At 46.9% G+C, this 20,965-nt stretch overlaps 1 long non-coding RNA gene across 3 annotated transcripts; it reads right to left on the reverse strand.

Annotated features, from left to right (window-relative positions):
- Positions 1 to 605: 605 nt before the first annotated feature.
- LOC144246461 (uncharacterized) lies at positions 606 to 17,545 on the reverse strand. 3 transcript variants are annotated; one of them, XR_013340124.1, is made up of 5 exons: positions 16,723 to 17,545; positions 12,927 to 13,022; positions 1,625 to 1,719; positions 1,165 to 1,277; positions 606 to 913 (listed from the first exon to the last, which is right to left on the reverse strand). It is a non-coding gene; the product is annotated as an uncharacterized LOC144246461 (long non-coding RNA). The 3 variants fall into 3 exon arrangements; XR_013340123.1 differs by having other exon boundaries at positions 606 to 1,277; XR_013340125.1 differs by lacking the exon at positions 12,927 to 13,022 and having other exon boundaries at positions 606 to 1,277.
- Positions 17,546 to 20,965: the final 3,420 nt, after the last annotated feature.

Here is a 20,965-nt window from a genome sequence, read left to right on the forward strand (position 1 = left end):
GAGGGGGAATGGAACGGAGCAGCGGGGCAGGGACAGGACAGGACAGGAAGGAGCCGGGTTTGGGGGGGACACGGAAACGGGGGAAAGAGAGGGTACACTCAGGGGAATACGGGCAGGAGGATGGAGCGGGAGAGAGAGGGACAGGAGGGGATCCTCCCGGCTCCGCCCCGGCGCCCCGCCCGGCAGAGCTCGGCTCCGTTCGGCTGCACTCGGCTCCTCGGCCAGCTTCGGCTACTGTCGGCCACGCTCGGCTATTTCCGGCCGCATTCGCCTCCATTCGCCTCTTCGGCAAAGCTCGGCTCGCCTCGGCTGAACTCGGCAAAGCTCGGCTCCGCTCGCCTCCTCGGCCCCTTTCGGCCGCTTTCGCCCACGCTCGCCTAGTCCCGCCCGCACCCGCCTCCATTCGCCCATTCCCACAGCTCGGCTCCCTCCGCCCGGCCCCGGCTCCCTCCGGCTCACACATTTCCTCAGGGCACCTCAGCACAGGGCACACAAACTGCAGCCCCTAAAGGCTTGCGGCTCTTTCAACACACACACTCGTAACTCAGCTCTGGGGACAGAGCTGATGGCTCCTCTAGGACAAGAATAGTTACACGTAAAAGCAATTCCCTCATTTTGCGTCTCCTTTTTATTGAACCCCCGCAAAATCCCATCCACATCACAAGGAACGTGCAGCTCCGGTGACGCTATTTGTACAAAGGCCCTGGGGCAGCACACAGCCGGGATTCCACGGAAGAAAGCCCGGTTTGCATTGCAGAGGTTCTCGCTCCGGCACTGCCTGTTTGCAGCTGGGCTCCGCTCCCCTCACGGCCACATCCCCGAACGATGTGCCAGATTTCCCAGAGAGCTCCCAGTAAAACTCAGCTACAGTCACTGAGCAGAAAATCCTTTGGGCTTTAGTTCCACCTCTCACCTGTTCCGAGCGCAGGGAAGGCGGGTTTTGGTCCCACATCGCAGCAGCAGGGATGGATTAGGGTTTTGTTTTGGTTTGGTTTGTGGTTTTTTTGTGTGCGTGTGTTTGTTTTTTTTTTTTTAATTAAAAAAAGGGTAATAAAAACAAACCATGTCTGACATAAATGTCCTGAAGTGCCATTCAAGCTTTTTAAACCCAAGCAAACCGTCCTAATTCCCTAGCCCAGTCTTCTATTCATACTGGCTACTTACACCCCAGTGTAGGAAGCTCTGCAGCCTTCTTCTCCTGTCCTGTATTAGGCAGAGGATGGATATGAAGGGCACACGCATGCAGTCTTTTTGGTTCTTCAAAAAGATAAAAATGCCTGTAATAAAAATTACAGAAGTAATATTGTTTCTCAAAGTGTTCCAGAAAAGGGAAATTGGAGCTTTAACGTCCCACTGAGAGATGTTGAATAAAATCTTCCCCCTGAGTTTGCACCCAGTAATAAAATACTGATTTTTTTTTTTTGACCAGACAAGGTAGGTCTATAGGAGAACAGCTCAGGAGGCTCTCATGGCTCACGGCGATGAGGATGGAGCAGGGCAGAATGTTAAAGGTGAAGTGTCAGTCCCCTGAATTAATGCCCTGATGGAGCCAATTTTTTTGCTAAGAGACATAACAGATCCTTCCCTTTGTTCCCCAGTTTCCAAATCACCTGTAATTCGTTACCTGCACCAACCTGCCGCAGCTAAGTGACAAATCCAGCTCCTGTGCTCCAAGCCACGTGTCCCTGACGTGAAGGGAAGTCAGGGATACAGAATCAGCTGTGGAAGAAAGAGAAGACAAAAATCAGAACAGATATTCTTCTATTTCCCCACAGGATCACCAAGCCAAGCTGCTTGCTACCTCTCCAGGACTATGTTTGAAAAGAGTTCCCTAACTCTTTTCTTAGCCTGAAATTCCGGAGTGGCTTTGCCCATGCAAAGCCAACGATCCTACTCACAAGAAGGAACAAACCAGCTTCCTGTTAAATAAAGCACTTGGAAATATGAGCTGCCAGATGCTCTCACTGACCAGCAAAAGGGATCAGCATCCAGGCCCACGTGGAGCTGGGTTTTTAAATATCACAAATAAACTTAACAAAAAATTATTCCTGACTCAAACCCACAATGCCTCAAACCATCAAAACAAAAATAGTTCTGGAATGACAGCTACACCTCTGCAGACCACAGCACAAAAATAACACTAAAGAATTTCTGACACCTTCCTTTTGAAGATGCTCTTACAGCATATTATCATAGTAAAGGGGCATTCCCTACATCTCTAACCAGAACTAGAGCTAGAGCTATCAGTTACTTTCACATACTCGCATGTCTGTATGGTGGCCTTAGGAGAAGCTGGCAACACCTCTTCTGGTACCACACCTTGGAGGCTCAGATTGCGTCAAAAGCACCACTGAAACCAGCGTGCCAGGAGCTAACTGAATAATGAAAGTCATTTTCTCCATTTCTGTGACAGAAAAGCCCTCCATTTGGACAGCATTATTTGCAGCCAATTATTCTGCTACTTCCAGCAGTGCTCCAGGGAGCTGTATCACTTCTCCGCAGAGCTCAGGAGCTGTTCATTAGGTTGATCTCCTATAGTCTCCAGTTCTTCCTTTTGCTTGCACAATGTGCACCCTGCAGTGCCATATGACAGGAGCTTTGAGTGCTGTCTGTTGCTCTGTATTACCCTCATAGGACTGAGGAACCCGTCCCAGCCAGGGAAAGAACAGCTTTTGATTCTTGGATTAGGACACAAAATGCCACAGTTTATCCTAACAGTGGGAGGAATAAAGAGGAATACCTGGCATACTCAGAATTCCACCTTAGGGCAAAGCCCAAGTGACACTGCCCTACAGCAGGATTTGAAAAATTCAGGGTCCATCTCTTAATAAATACATTTTGGCAAGAACCTGCACGATTCTCTTTGACATGTATTTCTCCTTTGTAATGACTCAGTGCTTGGTCTCTAGGACTTCCATATCCCTGACACACTTGCACTCGGATTACTAGCAGGAGGATCACAAACTTAGGTAGTCTCATATCTGTGCAGCATTTAAAGTCAAGGAACACTGGGCTTGGTCAGCAAGACGTCCAGTTTTACAATTTTCCATCACAGCTGCCTACACCTTTTAACATAAACTCGAAAAAGAGACAAAATTCCACCCTACCACTGTTGCAATAGGGAACTGAACTCTGATTTCAGACATTTTCCTCCTGCTTGAGCAGGGACATTGTACAAGATGACTCCACTGGTGGGTCCCTTTCAACCTTAATAATTTTGTGATTTCCAGGGTCTTCAGAGCAAGCCTGCTGAGTTTATAATGTTTTATTTAATTAAAAAAGCTGGAAGTGCAGCTCGAACCCTGAAAGTCAAAATGCGTTTATTCCTTACTTACTCATTACCCCCCAAAGTAGAGCTGCAGCTCAGCAGGCAGAGAGGGACTTCTGTGGACACTGCATTTGTCACCTGTGACTAATTTAATTCAGCAAGCTCTAAACCACAGGTCAGCCTGTTCCATTACAGCATCATCAGGGCAACTTACAAGAACTGAAGCCAACTGAGAGCCCCTTCATCCCAAAGAGGACAAATATAAGCCTTTTACTTCAGCTCAGCAGAACTCTTAGTTCATCCTAACAAGAGGTAATGCGTCCCAGCAGGTGTCAGTGAACCCAACCTCTTTAAATACTCATTTAACCCTACCTCAGCTGGTAATCAAAGTCGTGGGGGTGAGGCTAGGCTGAATTTCTCTTTTCTGTCCTTCTCCAGAGTAGTCCTAGTGAAGTGGCCTTGGACTCTGTTTTCTGAAGAGCCTAAGTGCTGCTCATGAAAGCCTCTAGGAGATTTTTCTCCTGCTGCTGCTAGAGCTGTGACTTTGAAGAACTCACTCCTAAGAGCTGGAAATGTAAAAGCCAATTGGATGTGCTGGGCTGCAGTGCCCCAGCGCCCCAGGACAGGCAGTGCCCCTCACCGTGCCTGTGAGAAGGTGAAGCCAACCCACGCCAGGTGCCTGTGCTGGACAAGTGGGAACACTGAAGCCAAGGCTGCTTCCTTCTTGAGGCTTTCTGAGGTGGCTGCTAGGAGAATTTCTCTTAGGCAGTCACTCTCTCGAACCCAGTCTCTCAATAACCTTCTGACACAAATAGAGGAGGATTTTTGTTCGCTATCTCCATGTGTGCAAGGTAGGAAAAGTTAATTAATTGCCAGCATACCAGAGGATTCCGCCAGAGGAATCCTCTATACCAAGGCCTTCCATCAGAGCAGAAGGCACTAACCACGCAAAACCTCCAGCGGGAAGGATCCCAGCAGTCCTCTTCTTTCCTCCTTTGCAAGAAACTGTGCTTAAACATTCCCCAGTAATTAAATATGCTTATGACTCTTAGAACATTTAAAGTTCCTTGAGGGAAGAAGGTGTGTGGAGGCACTATATGATCCACTGTGTTTGTTACGTTTGGGGTTATGTTATATATTCTTACGTAATGGTTTGAAACTTATCTTTATCCCTGCACCGTGTCCTTAGAACAAGGCTGTGAACACTCTTTTTCTCCAAATACAAGAATAATTGAGGAAACAGAACAGTGTTTGTCAGAAATAATGAGGGCAGAGACTGAGGGTGCCAGCATGCTGACTTGTACCACCTTAGGACACTTTTGGAAGTCATCACTCCTGTAATATACTGGATCCAATTTCAGCAAGAGCTCCACTCTCTCCTGTGGTTTCCACAGGGCCAAATAAGGCAAGAGCTCGTTGAGACTGAGGGCTCCTCATGCCCTCCAGCAAGGAGAGGGTGGGCAAAGACCCATCGGTAGGAAACAGATGATCCTCAGACTGAGCAAGTTGCTAACATCCTCTTGAATGTGCTGTGGAATTGTGCAGGCATTGCCATGGCCAGGGAGAGAGCAAATGGATGCTCTGATAATCTGCAACCTAAATTTAGCTGCAATTCCAGAGGGACAGTCTGATAGCCTGTTCCTAAGACATTTCATTTCCTGGACCTCAAAGATCCCCTCAGCCACTGCAGCTGCATTCTCAGGGTATATCGTGCGTTTCAGGCAGTTGGTGTTGGGTCCCTCCTCACTGATTCTGCCCCACATCTTGTGTTCCCAGGCTGAGGTGGGAGACTTGAGTGTAGAAGCAATTATTTATCTCTGCCTAAGAGAGACTTCTGAGTATGATCTAGCTTAAATGCCTGCTTGTAGGGCAGGCTGCACAGCTGAACTTGCCAAACACGGAGAAGCTAAACAGGCACCAAACCCTTGGCTTATTTCTGGGGGAGTGTCGTGGTTTGACACGGAAAGATAATTTTTTTCGGAAGGAAGAGGTCAATTTAGATATTGACCAATTGAAAGTAGACACGCCTCTGAGAACACAGAGGGGTTGAAAGCAGAATTCCCAGGAGAACTCGCTCTCTTTAGTTCCGGTCAGCGTGCAGTGCAGACCTCCCCTGCCCAGCCACAAGCTGGGTGGGGGAGGGGAAGCCCCCATAGCTTGAGAAAGGTAGGCCGAAAGCCCCAAAAGTAGTGAAAAGACTGAAACTGGGCTAGCCCCTGCAGATAGAAGGGTAAAAGAAATCTAGGATGTCTCTATTTCCCCCCCCAGAGTTCCTCTCCCGAGAAAGAGAGAGAAAGCCGCAAAGAAGAAAGAGCGAGGAGAGCTGCTGCAAGGTGCCCAGTTGTATGAGAGTTGCTGAATGTCCGGGCATCGAGCCATCCTGGGAGTTCGGACTTTTAACCCTTCCTTAAAAAATGAAAGCTTTGTGAATTTTCCTTTCCCCTCCTCGGTTTGAAAAAGAGAAAGAGGGACACCTTGGACCCTAAGATGAGATGTTGAAAGGAGAAATTCTGAATAGGAAGGGAACAAGGAGTGGCTTTTGGCTGGACTTTTCCGTGTTAGCCACAACCTGAACCAAATCTTCTCCTTCAAGAAAGACTGTGTTTTGGAAAGATGCCAGTGAGTCAAGAGACCTGCTTCAACTGAGAAAAAGACAAAAGTGGAGTAAACAGAAAAAAGGTTGGGGAGTTTGTGGTAGCGCCCCCCTGCCCTAGAAAGGAATGAGAAGAGAAGAAGATCTCTATTCTTAAGCCCTCGGCCCCAGGAGAAAATAGGGGAGACTGTGGTCCCAAACAATGAAAAACTGAACTGTTATTTTCTCCCCTCTTGCCAGGGCATCCTTGAAAGGAAAAATCCTAAAGGCAGTGACCATCCATGCATTGGTAGTGAGAGCACTGTGCATGGAAAAGAGAAGGGTCACCATGACAAACTTTTTCTCCGGGCGGTGCCATGTGTGACATGGAAACACAGGATGTGGAGCTGTGTTTCTTAGGGGGTCTGTGGCACAGGAGAGACTCTGTTCCCTCGATGGACTGAATATCGATTGCTTGGAGGGTGGAAACCTGATTAAAGTCCAGATTGTGTCTCACTGTGGTTTGTTGAAATTGGGTGGTGAAGGGGAAGAATGTTTTGCAAGGTTTTCATTTGGATCTTTATGTGTTTTTTTTTTCCCTTCTTTAATTTTCTCTTTTCTTTTGTAGTGATAGTTTAATAAAGTTTTTTTTTCCTGTTATCAAACTTAAACCTGCTTTACTCTATTCTAAATTCCACTTCACAGCATTCCAAGTAAAGATCACATTTTCATAGGAGCACTGGCCTTGTGCCAGTGTCAAACCATAACAGGGAGGCCCTCAGATGGCTTCTGAGCTTCTCCAATCTACGCTCTACAGGGAGTCTGCACATCTCTCCAGCAATTGAAATCTTGAGCAGGGAAGCAGGCTGGTAGCAAAAGACTGAGCTAACACATAGCGAGGCCAAAGGAAACCGAGTGTCAGAAGCACAGCTTTGAGTCCAGAAACACAATCAAAGCCCGGGGAAGAGTGTGGCAAATGCTGGGGTCAGCAGTGCAAGTACAGGGCAAGGCTGGACGGTCCCTGAGCAAAGCACCGGGCACTGCCCAGACCAAACCAAAGACCAGAGTCTAAGCAGGAATACAGGGAGATTTCCAGGAGCTCTGCTGGGCTGGGATAGGCTCCCATGGTAAGCTGAGAGGATGGAGACTCGGCCCCCAAGCTACAGCCACTGGGACAACTCTCCATCACGGGGCCAGGGAGCTGTGCAGGGCACAGACTCACCTCATCCCCAGCACTGCTGTCCCCGGAGAGCCCGCTGGCTCTCTGCTCCTGAGAAACACTCTCTTCTCGCAAAAATCCAACTCCCTCACCACCTGCATCTGCTTCTTCTTCAGTATTGCCCGCAACCTTCATTTCTGCTCTCTCAAAGCACTGTTCATCTCCACCTCTTTTTCATCACAACACCTTTCAGTTGACACCTTTGAAGTGAAGAGGCCACTGAATTCTACCATTACAGAGTAAAACCACTCAGTATTGACACAGCCAGCTATTAGTTTTAATCCTCAGTTCTGCATTCCAAGGGATACTTTTGAAAACACACTGAAAACTCATAAAAATACGTGGCATTCACTGGAGCCAGGGCTCACTTCTGCACTGTGCCTTGGCACAAACACGCTCCATCACCTGTGACATCTCTCCTGCATTGACCATTGTTCAAAGCTTTCCTGCAGGGGCCTGACGGAGCAACAGGAGCTTGCTGAGCTTCTGTCAGGGCAGGAGCATAACAGGGTGCAGATCCTGTCCTGACTCCACCAAAGAGGGGTTTTTCCTGCATTCCTTCCTGCTGTGACACTCAATGACAAACATCCTCTGGGCCTCTATGTTACCAAATACAAGGACATGCCAACGTTTAGCGAGGACAATTTCAGCTTTCCCAATCTAAACTTTCCATATGATGTAATGACACTGTCACTTATTTACTGAGAACCCCAGCCCACGTAGCCTAGAGAAGTGTCTGTTGGCTCAGAGCAAGCTTTAGGAGCCTGGAAGAAGCTTGTTTTGGTTTAGATGCCAGGCCCAAGACTGCATTTGAACTCCTGTCTCCCCACCAGAGGTTTCTAACCCATCCCCCGTGTCACATGTGCAACACCAAATTCAGCAGAAAAGCACTTCTGGGAGCAGCTTAGGAATGGAGGAAAGTATAGTTATTATAAATGTTCCATGTATCTGTATGTAAAGATAGATAAATAGATAGCTAAATATGTACAGACATCTGTACACCCACCTACACCGGTATCTATATGAAGTCCTTTTTAGACCCTTCCCCAAATTTCTAAGTGATTGGTGCTTATAGAGGCAAACAAAATGAACTTTTAAGTTAAGCCAACTTGGGTGGCTATTTGTGTCACAACAGTCTCTGAAAAAATGATGACAGCACTTAAAAGTCACCAATAGTAATAATAATAATAATAACAACAGTAATAAAGTATTTTGCTGCTATTTTGGCAGCTTATGCTGCTTCTTGTACTTACTGCTCAATGCCTTGCTATTTCAGTAATTCACTGTGAAGCAATAAAGCAAAAGCCTTAAGGCTGGCTGCTTAGCTTACAAGAAGCTCTGTTACAATTTGGAGAAAAAATAAAACTTGGAGCATTATCAGTAAAACAGAGATTCTACCCATACCCATTAAAAATGCAGTATTTGCTCTGCAGACCTGCAAAAACTTACTTTAAAAGGTTAACTGCGACCTTTCACAAACCCAGGCTCATTTTAGCAGAAGAGTTTCCTGCTTCTCTGTGACTGTGAGATGTATCTATTAAGTTCCTTTCAAAGGTCTTGCCTGACCTATTCATATTGCAATTGAGAGCCAAAATAGCTCAATATCAAATATCTGCAAGCACCTTAGTACTTTTGGAAGAGTGGAACTGCTCGATCAAATCCTCACGCTGACGACACTGTTTCAAAATGCAACAATGAATTATGTCATTATGTCTCCATTTGGAAAGGATTATAATGTAAAATTAAGACAAGAGCCTGCCCTACTCTGAAGGCATGGGGACAATGGGGATTTGAGTCCCCAGTATGTAACTACTGTTGCAAATGGAAGACATCTACCAAGAACAGAGACGTGCGTTTCTGCACGAGATACAGTGCCCAAGTCCCAGACTTCATTAACCTTAATTAAATGGTCTTGAAACCAAAATTTTTCCGTAGCAGTTCAACGGCATTAAAAGGGCCCTCCCTCTCTGTAAACGGTTTTGATACATAAACATGCAAGCACTCCCAGAAGGGCCACATCCTTAAGGACTGCTACTATATATTTACTTTATGAAGACATTGCCCCATCTGCTGGGTCAGCCACACACACGGCCCCACTGCTACGCTTGAGTGTGGCACTGGAATAAAACTTTTCTTGTGTTCAGGAACAAAACCCCGTCAGTCAAATGCACAATCATTCCAGCAGCAAGTAAGGATGCACCAAACTGCTCGGGTTTCCATCCCTGTTTATTCTGGAAACTGACCACAAACTCCTACGGAGATTTTGAAGGGCACAAGGGCTTCTTGTGAAAGCACAAAGGAAAGAATAAATGACTAAACTGGTATGTTCAGAAGAATCGGTGGGAGGTTTGTACCTAAGCACATAAAGCCACAGCCTCCTTTTTCAACATGTACAATCGTAGAATCAGAGAATGGTTTGGGTTGGAAGGGACCCCAAAGCTTTTCTCATCCCATCCCCTGCAGGGACACCTTCCACTAGAGCAGGTTGTTCCAAACCCCATCCAACCTGGCCTTGGACAATTCCACGGGTGGGGCTGCCTCAGCTTCTCTGGGCAACCTCTGCTGGGGCCTCGTCACCGTAACAGGGAAGAATTTCTTCTGTATATAGGATTTCTTTAAGCTTTAAAGTCCTAAAGCAGAGGCCACCTCAGGCAGGCATTTACAGATGTAAAGGGTCCTTCTCAAAGGAAACTGTAAAACATGTTCAATGTTCATTAACCTTTCATATGCTGCTCACCAATTACAGAGTGTTTTGAAGAATTTTTTAATGAACGTAAATTTTAACCAAAAATACTGCAAAGCCATTATTAATACTGTATGTAGGCACAGGGTACCTGACTTGTAAAGCTGCCAGAAACCAAAACTCTTCTGATAAGATTTGCCACATTTTTTTCTTTAAATAAATACATTTTTAAAAATCATCAAATGTCCCTGCTTTATTTCACCACGACAACAAAACAGACGGCACAGTCTCAAGTCTGTGCTTCTGTTTCCTATTACATTAATTTCTCCTACCCTGTTCCTCCCTCAAAGCAGTGAACGTGCAGGCAAAGTAATCCTGCCATTGCTCCAGCTCTATGGAGGATACAAACCTGCCTGAAGCCTCTGTCCCTCTGCTACTAGGCAGTCACTGCTGCGCCCAGGCTCTTTATTCACGGTTGTAACAGAAACACTTTCATTTTTTTCTCTTAAAAAGACACCTAACATTTCACCAGATGGTATCAGCACTTCCAAGTGCCTGTAAACCAGACTCCCCAAGCCCAGCCCATTAGCAGCTGCTCTGTGAGTGGCAAAGGAATCCAGAAATTAATCGCCTACCTTACACCGCTTCTCACCTGGTCTTGGCTACTTCCTTTCCTCAGGCTCTGGCAAGAAACCCAGACATGAAGCAATTCCCCAACCACAATGACAGCCATGAAATGCTATTTAGGCTGCTGACAGTTCGGCCCGTATCATTGGGCAGTCTGACTGAATTAGCACAGAGAATTTTAGGCTCCCCACACTCTTCTGAGCAGAGGTAGGGTGCGTTATGTTCCTGTCTTGTGGAAACCTGGCACGTGGCAGAATGGGAGTTGGGTTTGTGCATCCTTTGCTGCTTACTCCTCTCCTTACCCCCAAAAACTGGACGTGGAGCTGCAGACATCCTTTTTACCTTTGTACTGGGGAACAAAGAGGTGGCAGATCCCCACCATTAATAGCCTGTGCAGACAGACCAACAATGAAATACAACTGTACTGGGTTTGCAAGGCAAAGCTTTGGTAGCAGGGTGGGGGGCAGAGCGGCGGCTTCTGCAAGAAGCTGCTGGCAGCTTCCTCCATGTCTGGCAGAGCCAGTCCCTGGCAGCTCCAAAGATGGATGTGCTTCAGGACGAGGCTGAGCCCATGAGAAATGGTGGTGGTGCCTCTGTGATCATGTGTTTCAGAAAAAAGAAAAAAATAAGTTTCTGCACAGTTGTAATTGCAGCCAGAGAAGAGTGGAGTGAGAGTACGTGAAAGGAACAACTCTGCAGACACCGAGGTCAGTGAAGAAGGAGGGGGAGAAGGTGTTCCAGGCACAGGAGCTGGGATTCCTCTGCGACCATGGTGAGGCAGCTGTGCCCCTGCAGCCCATGGAGATCCATGGGGATGCAAAGATCCACCTGCAGCCTGTGGAGGAGACCCATGCCAGAGCAGGGGGATGCCTGCAAGGAGGCTGTGACCCCGTGGGAGGCCTGTGGAAGGAGGAGCCCCTGCTGGAGCAGCTTGTCCCTGAAAGGCTGTACCCATGGTAGGGTGGCCCACGCTGCAGCAGCCTGAAGGGACTTTCACCCACTGGAGGGACACAGACTGCAGCAGTGTGATGGGGAGTGTTGCCTGTGGGATGGACTCGCACTGCAGCAATTCACAGGGATCTGCTGCCTGTGAGACGGACTCATGCTGCAAAAGTTCATGGAGAACTGTCTCCCATGGGAGAGACCCCATGGAGCAGCAGGGGAGCGACTGCTTTCCCTGATGAACTGATTGTCACCTCCATTGCCTGTGTCCCTGAACAGATGGGGTAGGAGGTAGAGCTGGGAAGGAGGGTGTGGGAAGATGATGTTTTTAAGGTTTTATGTTGTTTCTCATTATCCTGCTCTGACTATTTAGCCATAAATTCAATTAGTATCTCTAATAAGACTCTCTTTTGCCTGTGACAGTATTTGACGAGCAATCTCTCCTGGTCCTTATCTCAACCCTTTTTTGTATTTTCTCTCCTCTGTCCAGCTGTGGCGGCAAGTGATAAGAGAGGCTTTGGTGGGTGCCTTGCATCCAACCTACTACATGGGAGCCTGCTCCTGGATCATGGAGCACCTCCTGCCCCACTGCTCTGGGAATTACAGCCTATTGGAAAGCACTTGCTAGCACAGCACTATGTAGAACAAAGATGAAATATTCCTCTTAAGCGTTTCTGATAGCCACCAGCAGAAGAATGACATATTTACCACCCCATCCAGCTGCCTCGAGATGTTGGCAATTGGTGGGTTACACTGATGGAAAAAATATTTACCCTAAAAATCCTGCAATGCACCAGAACAGAGAACTAAGCACAGAACTCACTCACAATGGCTGGAGACAAAAGAGCTACAGCTAAAGCTATCACAGCCTCTAGTCATCATGCACACCCTAAAACATGTCTCATCTATGGCAAGAGACCAGAAACAAGCCTGGCTGCTGGCTGCTCTTGCTCCCCAGCTGATTCTCATTGATGTTTGCCTTACATAATCCCACTTCAGGGCCTTAGCTGGATTTCCATCTGGCCATCACTCTCTCATGGCTGATTCCTTCCATTTTAAACCTTTGCTCCATCCCTGTGACATCTGCTGTTTTGTAACACCCCACACCCATCCCGAGCGCCTCTTTCAGTCTGTGGACAAGCCCCCTGTCATCTGCTGAGCTCCTCTGCCACATAAGCCTCTCTGCATTCACCTTCACCAGAGGCTGCTTCAGTTCTGGCTGGACAGCTGCACACACATTGCCTCAAGTAGCTCCTCACTCATCTGTGTATGAGTATCATCAGAAACAACTATTAAGCACCCAAACTGCTTTTAATTGAGCAGCAGTAACTCAGTGTTTCGCTCAGTACTTATAAAAGGTCACAGTTCTGTGTTTTCCAGTTCTGACTGATAGCACCTGTAACCCCCAGAAGTGGCAATATTGCTCAGCTGCTTTTCACATCTCTCTTTAGCACATGCTATTAAGAGACCATTTACCTAATCAATTACACATTGAAAAGTATCTCTAGTGTCTAAAGGTACTCTAAAAGCTGGATGCAATGGAGGAACTACTTCCTGAAACTGATGGATGTGCTAAATCAATGACTGGTCACTGATTAAAGGCTGGAGCACTCACCTTGAGCTTTAACACTTCAGCTGATCAGCATGTGCACATGAGTACATATCGATGCAAAGGATTGTCTTCTGCTTCAACTGACAAACTGCTGGATAGCTTTTAAATTAAAAAAATCAAAAAATAAAATAAATAAAATCGGTATTCCTCCAGACCCAGGGGAACAAACAAGCCAGACCTTCCGGACCCAAGCCCCAGGCCCTGCCAGTAACACACACAGCACTAAGGGATGCACAGCACGGCTGGGTGCTTAGGTTACCAACTTCTGAACTCAGGAAAGAAAGGAGGAAAAGGCAAACTTCTGGATTATTTAACAGAGTAATTTCAGCAACGATCACTCTTGGTAACTTAATGGAACAGAGGAGCAAAGTCCTCTGCCCAGAGACAAGAAGTGACTGTGTATGGCTCAGCTCACGGCCACATAACACACTCTGACCTCAGTCTGCTGGAGCATCCTCCATATGGGGACAGCAGGGGCAACCTGGATGGCTGGACTCACCCTTGACTACCAGCAAAATGCTGAAACAGTCCTGACCTGGTGCTGTGCGAAAGGAAACACTGCCAGGAAGCATTGACGGGATCAGTTCTGAAAGCAAAGCAAGGTCCTGGCCTCATGCATTGCCCTGTTTTAACCACACAGGCAAACAGCTAAGAAATGTAACTATTTTCTGCTTAAAAGCCGCAAATTCCTTGGAGAAAAGGAAAACTCAATCTGACAAAAAGAAACACTCAGGCAATGGTGAGAATTTGGCACATACCGGATAACAATCATTGCCCAAACGCTCCCAGAGAAAACTGAAATTAAAAGTCACAAGGCAGATGCAGAATAACATCTGTTGTGAAAATACATTATTCAGCCAGCACTGGTGGCGGAGACTTTTGGTGCAGTGCAATCTGCACACCCTGGTGACCACATATGCAGCAAGATGTGCTGCTTGGCATAGCCAAAGAGAGAGCAGCAGCCTTGCTTGGGAGGCATTTGGGAACCAGTGCCCTTACAGGTCAGAACTACTTGTTATGCCACTCTCACTGCATCGCAGCCTTCTGGAACCTGAGTAACACAGACCAACCCTGCCTCGGGGCATGCAAGAAATCATATGGGGACAAGCTGCAGACAAATGGGCCACTAGTCCTTGCCACATGCATCACCAATGGCATAGCATATGCTCCCGGTTACACTGTGGGTCACATTCTGGATGGAGATCTGCAGTCCTCCATCAGCCTTAGAAGAGACAGATGCACACACTCTACAGCCAATCATCCAATTTGCACCCATCTTCGAGACAAAATCACAGACCACTCACAGACAAACCTATGGCAGCGAAGTTACATTATGGCTTACTTAGTGGAGAAGAGGCCTCAGGAGTTGTCACCAGCTCTCTACAGCTTTTGTTTGCTCTACAGCACTGTTTGCTTGTCTAAGCCCACCCAGCACATGCTCTGGACGAGACCACAGTGGTCCTTGGAGCAGCAAGTGCTGCCAGGAGCTGGAGCCTTCCTGTAGCGCAGAGCTGCTCGGGAGCTGCTGCTCTCCCTGCACCACAGAGCCCTGTCCTGAAGCCTCCTGCTCCCGTGCCTCCATCTGCCGTGGCCGTGCCCAGCCCTCGAAGGAAAAGCTCACAGCTCTGGCTCTTACGGCACTGCAGGAACTCGCACACGAGGAGGAGGAAGCACGGGGCTCTCTCACCTCCAGTGCCCGCCTTGCTCCAGCATGTCAGTCCTGCAGGGACAATTATTCAAAGTAAGGAACTTACTCGGAGGCTTCAAATACAGTGCTTAGGATTCTGCAGAAGCTGAGCAGCCAGTTCATTCAATAAGACCCAACAAAAATAATGGTATGCATTTCTTCCTTTTATAGGTTTACGGCTAGAGGTGTCCAATTCCCACCTAAGTGACTCCCCTGGGCATAGGCCAGAGCAGTCTAATAAGCTCCTGTGGCTTTCCATGAACTGAACAAATGAAACAACACAAAGATGAGTGTACCTCAAGAGCTGTTTATGGAATACATTTGAGCTGGACTTAGTTTATCTGCATCCACAAATGCTTTAGGACTGTCACATTACACTTGCAGGCAAATACACACACGCAGAGAAAGGCATGTGCAGCCCCATGCAGAGATCACCTATGAGCTGCCAAAGAATAAGATGCCATGTTTAATATCCAAGAGAATAAATCTTCTTGTGTTTTTTAGGCTGCCTGCTGAAGTTGTTGCTGACCTATACACTTTAGGCTCATCTAACATTGCTGGGGAATTGATGACTTTTAAGTCTGAGCATTCAAGACTTTTACCCAGCCTTGGGTGTTTTCTCATTTATGTTTTAAGAAAGTCCATCTTATATTTATATTCAGGCAGCTACTCAAAAAGAAAAAAGGAAGGCACAGCCCTCCTTCAGTGCATCCAGACTGTTTTGAAGAGACATCCAAGTAAAGCTTTTGAAGAGCCACAAACATTAACCTGACTGCTGTTACCCACTTGTGAGGATTTGTGACATTGCCTTTCAGTGACACTTCCCTTTGAAATCATTAATGAGCATCCTCCAAGATGCTGCACCCCTCCAGGGTAACTGAATCTACTCCAAGAATTTTCTCCTTTTCTGAAATACACTCGAATAGACTGAGCAGACATGTCAGCTGTACCTTCTAGAATTTTTTTAAGTTTTACTATTTCAGGTAGCAACACCATTTTCATCACCAGTATCCATCCCTGTGAGCCAGAGAGCAGCAGATCACCTGTCTGTCTTGAAACTTTGCAGCTACTCTCGAGGAGGCTGAGCTGCCATGAGTCCCAGAACACGTGAGCCCTACAAACTGACATCAGGAACCTGGACTGGTGACTTTTCTTTCCCAGGGAAAATGGCCAAAGCACGTCCCCAGGGACCCCTGGCCCTGAGCTGGGACCTAACAGCAAAGAATCCATACATCCGAGGACATACCTGAGACCGAAGTTGTCCCCACCTCAAACTTGTGCTGCCCTGAGAGTCCCAAGGGAGCCCTACAAACTGACATCAGGAACCTGGACTGGTGAGTTTTCTTTCCCAGGGAAAATGGCCTGGGACTTCGGGTGAGGCTGACTGAAAAAAATCCGAACATGGAAGGATATGTTCAGACCCCAGCTGCCCCCACCCCAAACTTGTGCTTCCCTGACAGTCCCAAGGGAGCCCTACAAACTGACACCAGGAACCTGGGCTGCTGAATTTGCTTTCACCATGTAGATATCCCTCATTTATTCCCAGGGCCCTGCAATCCCCCTGGGTTGTCTGGTCCCAGGTTTCCTTTTGCCTCCCTAATGTCAAAACGGCCCAGGATTTCTCCCAGTCCAAATCTCCCACCCCCAAGTACTCAGGGTTTTTTTTTTTTTTTTTTTCATTCCAAATACATGTTGCAAACTGACAGTACTAAGCTTGGGGCTTGATTTTTTCTGTGCTGGAGAAATCTGCCACCATATAACCCTAGCCACAACAACCTTGCTTTGCTCAGAAATCACAACCTTCAGACCAGCATCATGGCACCTTACCCACTGGCCCTCCACTGGCACCTTCCCAAAGCACTCCAGTAATACTCCACATTTTCAGTGGGCATCTTGTCAGACCCTCATCCTCACCCTAAAAATGCACCAAGGAATTAAAAAAATAGCCATTAGGAAGGTATAACAATTCTCTAAAAGTCACCAGAGAAAGCCTTCAAAATTCCCCTAAATATTCCTAATAGCCCTGCAAAAAAAAAAAAAAACACTCAAGGAAGCCTGCTCAGCCTCCAAACCCCTTCCTGTTGCTCTCTAGCCCACAGATGTCATCCCTACCTTTTAGCAGCGGGTCCTGTTGTCCTCTGAGGGTTCTGGCGTTGTCCTGGTGCGAGGGTCGCTGCCCTGTCCCACTGGGAGGCTTCCGGTGTGGTCTCGCTGTCAGGCTTGCTGTGCTGTGCTGCTGTTGTTGGGGCTGAAAAGGGAAAAGGCTGCTTAGGGTGAGGTACGGGTGGCGTGAGGGGTGCCGTACCTGTACCCTAACTTGCCTCCTAAGCTGTACCCTGTAGCCCTGATCTCCACTGGACTGTCCAGCCCTCAAGGCCTCACCCTTTACCCCTGACCCCTCCCTCTGCCCCCCAGCCCTCAGGCTCTGGCTGTCACCCTCGAGCCCCCTCTCAGCTGCCCCTCAGCTCCTGTGTGCCACCCTTAATCCCTCTCCTCTGCCCCTCAGCCCCCAGCTTCTCTGTGTCACCCTCCAGCTGCCCCTGCCCCCCTCAGCATCTCTCTGTGTCACCCACTGTCCCCTCCCCTGTTCCCCCCTCAGCTCCCAGCCTCCGTCACCCTCAAGGCCCCACAGTGCCCCTCAAGCTGCCCCTCAGCCTCTATGCCATGAAAAGACCCTAAAACCCCATAAAAATGCCCTAAAAAATCCCTCATCTTCAAAATGCCTTAAAACCCCCACAAAAACATAAAAATAGCCTCAGAACGCCCTTAAAATACAATAAAAATACCCTACTTTAAGACACCCCTAAAAGCCCCCAAAGAAGCTTTTAAAAAAAAAAATCCCTACATATTCCTAAGAGCTCTTAGAACAGCTCCATAATCCTTAAAACACATCGATAAGACCCTAAAAAACAGCGCAGCGAGGGAGGCTGGAAGATGCGGAGCCGCGCTCCCGGCCCCGGGCGCAGCGCGGCTCCGGCAGGAAAGCGGCTCCTCCGGCAGGCAGAGGCGGCGCCGCGCCGGCAGACCCCCGCCCGCTGCCCCCGGCCCGGCGGGGCCGGCACCGGGCCCGGGGGGCCCCGGCGGCGCCCGAGCCCCGCGCCCGGAGCGGACGGAGCGGCGGCACCGGCCGGCACCGGCCCCGGCCGCCCTCGGCCCGCGGAGCCGCCTCCAGCCCTCCCCTCACTCACAGACACCGCCCCGCTCGCCGCTCGCTCCCGCCCCTCGCCCCTCCCGCCGCTTCGGCCGGGCTCCGGCTGGGGGGCTGCAGTACCGCCCCGTGCCCACAAGGCGGCAGCACTTGTCCAGAGGGTCCGCGACACGATGGCGGCCCGTGGGGACCTTGACGGAGAGAGGCGTTTTTCGCCCATGCCTGTCGGCTCCCGCCAAAAACCCGCACGCTCGCGGTGCTGCTGACCCCACAGCCCGTGTGCACGACACCCGAAACTCCGCGGAAAATCCCGTCGGGGGGCGCCGGCGTTGCGGGCAATTCAGGCAGTGTAAAAAACAGACACGGGTCCTCGAGTTTCAACGTCCTCGTTTTCGCGCCCTCTCGAGAAGGTCAAGCGAGGCCGCGCCACGCCACTCCCAAGATGGCGGCCGCGGGCGGCGGGCTGCAGTACCGCTCTCTGCCCACACGGCGGCAGCACCGCGCCGTCCCCGCCGGCACGGCCTCGGCAGCGAACGCCCCAAAGCGTCCGCGCGGGAAAGAACGGAACAAAAAGCCTGCCTGCGACCCGATAGGAACCGAAAGAAAAAAGCTTTCCTCTTAAACTGCATTTCAACAAGGCTTGGTTTTATATTTTTCAGATTTATACTCACATTCGATTTTGTAATGGATACTGATGGAAAATTGTATTTTTATCATTTCTTAGATTTATTCCTATTCTATTTTATTACATTTTATTTTTTATACATATCTTATTAGATTGCTTACATATTTCTATAGTTAGATTTAGATTTCTAAAAGGTTTGTATTGCTTAAAATAAAACCCTGCCTCTATCCAAGTAAAAATCTTTTAAAAAAAACCCCTTTATTTAAACTCCATTTAAATGTATCTCTACTTCTCACATTTATATTCAAATTTATATTTTAAATGTAGATTGATGTATGATGCTATTTATAGTCTATCTCTTCCTAATACTAATTTTTATTTCTATTTTATATTTTTATATATACACCTGTATACATTGATTATATATTTCCACATTTAGAATGATATCAAACTAAAATGTATATTCATATCTTTTCCATTAAAACCCTGCCTCCAACCAAATAAAAAAAAAGCCCTTTCTTTAAACGATTTTCGAATATTTTTATATTTTTTTCATCATTATAGCCACCTTTCAACTTCTAATTTATATTGATGTATTTATAAATATATTTGATACATATATAATAAGGTAGCGAGATAGATAAACTATTTTTTAAATTCTATTTCATACACACTGCTAATACTTATGTTTACTTACCTTTGAATTTTTATATAGATCTTAACGTATTTAGGATATATTTCTATACAAAGATTTCTAATTTTATTTTATTTCTATTTATAATTTTTATAATAAAACCCCTACCTAATACCAAATAGAAAATAAAAATCCCCTTTATTCTAAATTATATTTAAATATTTCTATATTCCTATTTTTGATTTTTACAAGTACTTATCTATTCTATCACAACATATTGAGGTACTATATTTCGATATATAGTATTTATGACATGAAATGCGTTATAATAAGACACATACAGTAAAATACGCATTAGGTACTGTATTGATTCCTATTGTTTTGTAATATTCATATATCCACATGTATTAATTATACATTTCTATACGGATATTTATGTTTATAATCGATATTTATATGCATATAAACATATAAAATACTCCATACCAAACAAGGTTATACCTAATAGTAATGGACGGCATTATTTATATTACACGTTTAATTTATATGTTTTCCATTTACATTTAAAATTGAAGTTTTATATTCCCATTGTCATGTTTATGCATGTGTTCTATTTCATTAGAGTTCTAGTTAAAACTTTGCAGTTATAATCTAATTCCTAAAAATAAAATGCCAAAACAAACAGCATCAAATTCCCACCAATACCGTCCAAAAAATTCAGAAAGGCTCCACCAGCCAACCAACTACCAGCAAAAAAATGCGCACTACATTCCTTTCACCAGCAGCTCTTATCACGCCACAAAAACGAAACAAACATTTTAAAAAACCCTATAGAAACCCACAGAGCAAATCACAAAAACCACTATAAAGGAAAAAAAAAAAAAATAAGCCAACTAACTTACCATACTCCAAACCATACAAGAGATCCCCAACGTTTCTAAAAAAAATAATAACCAAAACTCTATCACTACGTTAACTCATAAAGAGAACCCAACGCTCTATAAAATTAACTAAAAAAAACCACCAAATCATTACAGATATAAAAATATGGGAACCACGAAGAAACAAAAAAATTCACCCCCCAAATAAAATAAACACCTAAAGAGATCCACCATGGAAATGCCCATGCTCCCAAAAATAAAACCAATAAAAACAACAACCAAACACACCAAACAACAAAAAAATATATATATATTAACAACAACAAAATAGGTATTCCTAACTCAAGAAACAAAAATTGCCTCGAACCATCAAAACACAAATACCACCTAGAAATAAACACGTCGCCAAAAGAGAAATGTAACCGCAAACAATATCTCCCAAGTTCTCTGCAACAATGAAACATACACGGCAATCAAATAAGCCAAATGAATGAAACCCCTATAATGTAATAAACAAGAATGCATTCATCAATATTAAAAAAAACCTCACCGATTAACTCCAGGGCACTCCCTCAAGCCCACCAAAAGAAATACTACACCCTCGCGCTAATAAAAGCCTCCACAACCGAATTGAAAAACGACCCTCTACTCCATGCTCCGACCCATAAAAACCAGTGTAAACCTTTAGAAACGCATCCTTAAAAAACCTAAGAACCGATCAAAAATAAATCCAACAACAACACTCAACCCAAAAACAAAAACCGTGCCACGAGCACCCGAAGCAAGAACCGTAACAACCAAGAAGTGCCCGGGGCCCTTCTCCTACAGCGACGCCGATCAAAAGCCACCGATCCCAGGAGCTCCTCAGGAGCGCCTCAAAAGCAGCGCAGCGAGGGAGGCTGGAAGATGCGGAGCCGCGCTCCCGGCCCCGGGCGCAGCGCGGCTCCGGCAGGAAAGCGGCTCCTCCGGCAGGCAGAGGCGGCGCCGCGCCGGCAGACCCCCGCCCGCTGCCCCCGGCCCGGCGGGGCCGGCACCGGGCCCGGGGGGCCCCGGCGGCGCCCGAGCCC

This window comes from Lonchura striata, chromosome 6, assembly GCF_046129695.1.
Source record: "Lonchura striata isolate bLonStr1 chromosome 6, bLonStr1.mat, whole genome shotgun sequence".
Taxonomy (NCBI): domain Eukaryota; kingdom Metazoa; phylum Chordata; class Aves; order Passeriformes; family Estrildidae; genus Lonchura; species Lonchura striata.